The sequence below is a fragment of the Montipora capricornis genome, chromosome 6, assembly GCF_036669925.1.
Source record: "Montipora capricornis isolate CH-2021 chromosome 6, ASM3666992v2, whole genome shotgun sequence".
NCBI lineage: Eukaryota > Metazoa > Cnidaria > Anthozoa > Scleractinia > Acroporidae > Montipora > Montipora capricornis.
In genome coordinates, this window is record NC_090888.1 from 40,139,793 (window position 1) to 40,146,409 (window position 6,617).

Genomic DNA, 6,617 nt, shown 5'->3' on the forward strand with positions numbered 1-6,617 from the left:
TAAATGTAGAGGTGTTATTCGAGTTGCTTGCCGCCATTTTGAAGCGTGTATATGGAAGTGAAGTAAGCAATCAGGTGCATCGTGGGATATGTCCCAACGCTTCTGTCGCTTCTACCGTTTGAACCCGGTTTCCATTAAAAATATGCGATCGCTTGAGAGTCTTTTCCGGTCGTCTCTGTCGCAAGGATAGAACTCGAGTCTATCTTGGACGACTAATCGTTTCTGTCGCAAGGATCGTCCCGGGATCCTCCCGGGTGATCGCTAGAGCGTTTCCATATGATCGTCCCTGTCGCTTCCAAAAATTTGAAGCGACAGAGACGATTGTAACGACAGGGACGACTATTTGGAAACCGGGCTTAATAATGCCAGATCTAAATAATTGTACAAGTGCATATTTGCAAGCAAAGCTCCTGAAAAGAACCAGAGCTCCTCTGGCATTTTTTTAATATGTAGCTGATCGTTTCCCTTGCAAAATTCTGCCCGTGATCTAAGTTTAAAAAGTTCATGGCTGCTTTGCTGAAGCTCTCCAATATCTAATATCGCACATCACGCTGACATCAAAACTATTCTGACCCAACCCAGTTTATTGTTCCTTTTTCTATTTCTGAGTCTTGTGAATTGATTTGGTATTTGTGTAATGTTTTTTTTCGAAAGCACACAGGTTTGGCAATCCTTGAAGGAAGACTGGCAGATTAATTCAGTCGATCACAGCAGGCAAAACAGATTGACCGTAAAGGCGTCATTTATTTCATTTTGACTGAATTCAGTGGCAATCAAATAATTATCAGACAAATCCAGAAGTACGTTTATTCGACCATATGCATGAAAGAAATAAAGCGGTGTTTTTCCTTTCAATTGACTGTCACAAGAGTTTTATTTTTCCGAATCATTGTACCGAAATAGGGCGTGATAAGCCAGCCGAAATATTGTGCACCAATACATCTCTACTTTGCTAAATATTGACCACGGCCTTTATTGAATCATATTCTTTCTGCGGACATTTTTTAACCAATGTTTCTTGGTCATGTGATTGCGTATCAAGAATTTGGGAAGTTTTGTTGAAAGGACAGGATATATACGGATCAAAGCAGCTAAATACACAAATATGATTGATGTTTGACAGGACAAATTTATTTCAGTCCATGGAGCAGCGTTTTTACAGTAAATCCGCTTCCGTTAATTATTATTTTGTTTGAAATGAAAATACTCCTGAATTCTAAATAATTGACTCTATTTCATCGGGTTTCTTCAGTTTAAGTTTCATTATAGCATCATTTTTGGGTGAACAAGAAGTACTGAATTCTAATTCAGGTGAAGTCTTCCTTGGTAGGTCCGGCGGTTATGAAAAACTTATTACTACGATATCGAAACACAATTTCAGACGGCAATTAAAAATTGAAGCTGAAATTTTATTGATTCTTTATTACCAACCATGGGAATTCAAGAGACAGTTTATTTACCTGATAGCTAAAGCCGACACGACAAAAAATATACTCCTTTTAGAGAAAAATTATCATTCAACCTAGTCGCTAAGGAAAGCAGCTGTTGCAGACGTTAATTGCCCGGCTATTCTTTGGAGCTGAAATGTGCCCACTCAATTCACAATGAATTCATGTTTATCTGAAGCTCACACGAGGCTTATTCTGTCAATATGTTAGGTACATTATGGCATTTCTCATGATTCTCTTTTGGTAAGTTAAGTACGAAAACAATTCGTGATTTAAACTGCTCAGAGATTTGAACTATAGTGAGCTAAAACACCATTTCGTTGTCGTAATGTCAGACGATTCAAAATTTTTGCCAGGATCACTGCAGAATGGCTTCAGCTTTTCAAAGCCAATTGCATCATGAAGAAGCGAAAGTTTTTCATGTAAGTGCAGCCAGCAATCGTGGGTAAAAGAGAATGAAAGTATCTCCCAAGTTAAATCCCCCTGCGGTAAGTAATCTTATTTTGTTGTACTCAATATGATCGATTTCAAAACTAAAAGATTTGTCGAAACGTATTTTATAAGAGCTTATATTAAAAAACCTGCAGCTCAACCGACTTCGATTTCATACCCATGGTTTCAACACTCTATTGGACTCGAGAGTCGTATTCAGTTATATTATCCTACCTTTATTTTTTTTTTCTTCTTCTTCTTCTTCTTGTCTTGCCACCTACCAGTAGTAATTCTTTTTTAGCTAACTTCAATGATATGATAAGCAATAATAAGCATACGTTTTTGTTTGCAATCAATGACGCCATGTGGAGAACATTTCAACGCGCGCGTGAGGACTAATGGGTAAAGAGCACCACTAACATCTGCTCTTAGAGGCAACGATACACTGAACGCCATATACTATTATAAGAAAAACTCTCATATTATTAGAGTTAGCCTGCGTAGCTGGCGCGATATTTTACCGCAGGATTATTTAAACACTCGCAAGTACGATGGTTGTGGCAGCGAGTGAGCTGCAACCAGCATGGGGACTAGTAATTTGGAAATCCCAACGAAGCAACCATCAATTTACTCCCGCATGTTAAAATAATCCTGCAATAAAAATATCCCGCTTGATACGCAGGCTATATTAAAGTTTGATAGAGTTTATTGCCTTTACTTTGAGATTTTCTTGAAAATTCTCCTTATTGCACACCTCCATGGACATGTTTATCCATCGGTCCATACTGAGATGAATTAAAAGATAAAGAAACTAGACGCTCCATGAGCGTACACTTGGTTGCCTGTGGTACGTGTTACTCAAAAACAGAAGGGACTGACTTAGATGGAATTGAACTGCAGCGTTCCAGGCATTTTTTCAAGTCGGGGGTTATTAAGACCATTTAAGGGGTCACCCAGAAGTCGTGCCAGCAGAGGCCCTTTGGCTCACATGTTCATACCACGAAACTGATCTTTTTCGGAGGTAAAAAATCTGGATACCACCCTATAAATCATTTGTCAGAAAGAAAAAATTCCTGTCATTTTTAGAAAAAATAGGAACGCATTGCGTACGCGTGGTAGTGCAGTAACATCTAGCCATTTATTCCATATTGTCAACTGTCTTCCACGAGATTCAAGTTGTCTTTCCGTAATATGTAGCTCTAATAGTACACGATGTTGTTTTGGTATTGTATATCATTGTAGTGCCATGGTAGAAGTCTTAGGTAAATAGCCCCCTGAGAAGACATGTGGTTACTAGCAAAGTACTAAACCCAGAAAGATTGAAAAAAATAAAAGGGAATCGAAAAACATTGACTTCTACGATGACATGCTGATCATTTTCAAGTTCCCTCACAACTTCATTACACTACAAGTTTAAGCGTGCACTCCCAGCATCCGACAGCTATGTAATACAAAAGTTCACTGACGTTAATCCCTGTCCGGCGGGGTTGGTATCTGGATGAGTGACCTAAAAAATATACCACTTTGTAACAGAAGCACAGGACCGAAAATTCTATTTTAACGCTCAAAAATGCGAACTAAGTAAGGTACAGATTTTGTTATCTTGCTTTATGCAAAACAAATATTGATGAAAAAGTATCTAAATATTGATACACAGTTTTTAGGAAGAGCAGAAGGAAGTTTTCAGGACGGTCGATCGAGAAATGTTTTGCCATCAGCAACAAAATTACAACATGAAAGCAACATTAATTTTGAACCCCGAATATGAAAAGTTACCAACAGCGAAAAACATTTTGAGGGATTTTTGCTCAGTTGAATTTTGTTATTGTACTTTTGGCTGCACAAGTAATTTAAAAATCGCAAAATCGAAAGTGACATCGAATTCAGCGGGTGCCGTGATCATGTTACCACGGCGTGTTTACTCACGAAACGTTGAAGCATCTGTGTCAAATGATGTTAGTTTTCTTTTTCTTTCAAGTGTTATAAAGTTTGACAAGAAAATTAATGTGCGAATTCAACACAAAGATCAGAATCGCCTAACTCTTGAGGTTGACCAGTATTTCTGCAAAGTCAACACTTAACTCTCCAAGACGAGGTTATTTATCACCAGGTAATTCCATCGTTTTGGAAATAGCAGCTACTTTATTATTCATCAGCGTCACAATTTTTTGCTGATTTTGGAGCTCATTTGTTGAAGCTCAAGCACGCTTCCAACAGACCTGTTTATTTTCGTGAACCCTTCCTATTTCAATTGCGTGCGTGCAAACAAGACACACAATCCTTGTCACAACGAATATGCAATTAAATAAATTTCTGACAGTTCACATCAAACCCTTTTTCAAAAGAATCTTGACCGTAAATAATGAAGCACAAAAGAGACAACAAGCTTTCATTCAAATAATTCTTCACTGTCACATTTCCAATTTTTTTATCTTTGCAGAGTCGATTACAAAATAAATGCAAATTGCCAGACAACTTAGATGCGACTTCAGTAAACACTGTGGTGCATTCAAGGCTTTCGATTCCTTCAATGCTTTGTTAAATCCATAAAAAAATTGCCATTTAATTTCGGTGTTGTATATAATACCAAGTTTGTAAAATATTAGAAACAAAGCTCACTTGATATCCAACGGCAAAAAATGAAATTGTTGTTGAAGACCATTACTCGTCGCTTTAAAGATTCCAGATATTTATTTTTCACCGCCTGTCTTGTTCATCCAATCAACGTTCCATTTATGAACTCCATGAGGGACGGTATATTTTGTTTAAAGATCCACTAAAACCATAAGGCCATAATTTTCAGGTTAATTAAATGTTCTCCTATGTGCACCAGAGAAATCTATGCATTACCCCAGCCCCCTCAAACCTAACAAAATACGCACAGAAGACTCTATGCACAAAGACACCACTAAGCAGGGGAGTGACAGGCAAGACTTTTCATGACACAGAAAAAAAAATACGGAGAAATGAAACGCAGATTCTGACTGGATACCCAGTAACTAGAAGTCGATCGTTGTATACGAAGTGGCAGTGATTATGCTAATTCTTATTGCTGCGAGCACCGTTGAGCAGCTTACTATTCTTGACATTTGGGATCCCTGTGCCTTAAATTAGGATTTTCAGTAGACGAGCTTACAGTACAAATGCCCAGCAGCTTTCAACGTCAATAATGCGCAGGTAACTCATGTATCTCCTATTATAGTGAATTTAACTTACATTATGGATGTACTAAGTTTCTACCATGATGTAGTGATCATTTTTATTTTTTAACAAATAAACTACATTTCCATCGTTACAGTAACTGACTCTATTCTCGCAGCACTTCCCTTTCATTTAGAAATTACTAGTCATTATCATAATCTTCGTTACCGTCTTTAAAATAATAAAATTTTACTATTATTATCAGTATTATTATTACTATTATTCTTTGCTCAATCCCGAATGTCAATCACTCGGCTACTTCTAAAAGTTATTTCAGAAAGTACACTAGACACTAGGCTTCGCTACATAATTCCGGAATTTTTTTGGGAATTTTAGACATTAAAAAGAATTTTACAAACTTTCAGGTATTTTAGAAAAAAAATTGACAATTTCGCGAATTTTAGAGCAATTTGAACTTTCACCTGACATGTTGGAAATTTTTCACAGGCAAAAACGTCGACAAAACATTTTTTTTTTTTTAATTCCAACCTACCAGAAGAGGGGTCAGTCCGTTCATATAATTCACCAAAAGGGGTCCTACAGTGCATCTAAGCAGCGGTTTCTCACCGTAGTTTCGGACTCCGGATTTGCACTAAAAGAAACGAAATTTTTAAGAATTTCCGGAAGTTTAGACAGCTTTTGGAGAATTTTAGACATTTCTAAAAGAATTCTATAGAGCTTTTGTTTGGGAAATTCCGCAAAGAATTTTGGACAATTTTTCTGGAATTATGTAGCTAAGCCTACTAGACGCTGACGAAACGCTAGACGCTGACGTGAATTTTTTAATGACCAACAAAAATGTTCCTCATTCTATCAGCTTTCTTTGACCAAGATTTGACAAAAAACTGATAACGCACGAATATTTTTGGATTTTTAGGAATAATCGGATTGGCGATCAATGCGTAATGTGATAATGCGATAAAAGTGTCAAATTTGCGACCTGTTGCTAACGGCAACGGAAGCGATCGCATTGCGAATAATTGACCTCTGTTGGCCAAAAATCACCCAAATCACCGATTTTTTTGACGGAACATTCATCCCAGAGGATAAAACAATTCGCTGGACATGTAATAAAGGTAAATATGTAAGATTTGGAGCAAGAACAAGCGAATATCTTGAGCGAAAAACACAATCTTGTGTAATGACAAGTACACGTGGCCAGAGTTTACCGCTGCGAAAATAATCTTACCTTTTCAGCGATTTCAAGGCTTGAATTTCCATCAAATGAACCAAAATCCTTTTCTTTATCCTTTCCGATGCCTCTAGTGTTATTTTTTGCCTGAAAAACGTTAGTAAAAGCGCTCCGCGTTCGGTTGAAAATTTCGCCTTCGCATGGCTCCGCATGGCTACAAATTGCCTGAAGCAGAATAGTACTCATGTAGGCGTCATGAAAGCTACAAAGCCGAGATTTTCAGGGAAACTGGGGACATATCTCCCCAGTAAAGACGCCAAATTTCAGAGTGATCGGTGAAAATCGCGGCATTCAACGAATCCTACCAAAAATGAATCTATTTCGCATCCGATTGAGGCCCCCCT

General features: G+C 37.6%; 1 protein-coding gene across 4 annotated transcripts in view; it reads right to left on the reverse strand.

Moving 5' to 3' along the window:
• Nucleotides 1–6,349, reverse strand: part of LOC138052103 (uncharacterized) — a 34,385-nt gene extending 28,036 nt beyond the window's left edge. The window contains exons 1-2 of one of the 4 annotated variants that reach the window (XM_068898467.1): nt 6,271–6,349; nt 2,115–2,157 (exon numbers count right to left, since the gene is read on the reverse strand). The gene's annotated coding sequence lies outside the window, so the exon portion shown is untranslated. Of the gene's footprint in view, nt 74–2,114; nt 4,200–6,270 lie in introns of those variants that run through there. The other 3 variants (XM_068898470.1, XM_068898466.1, XM_068898468.1) reach the window with 3 other exon arrangements.
• Nucleotides 6,350–6,617: the final 268 nt, after the last annotated feature.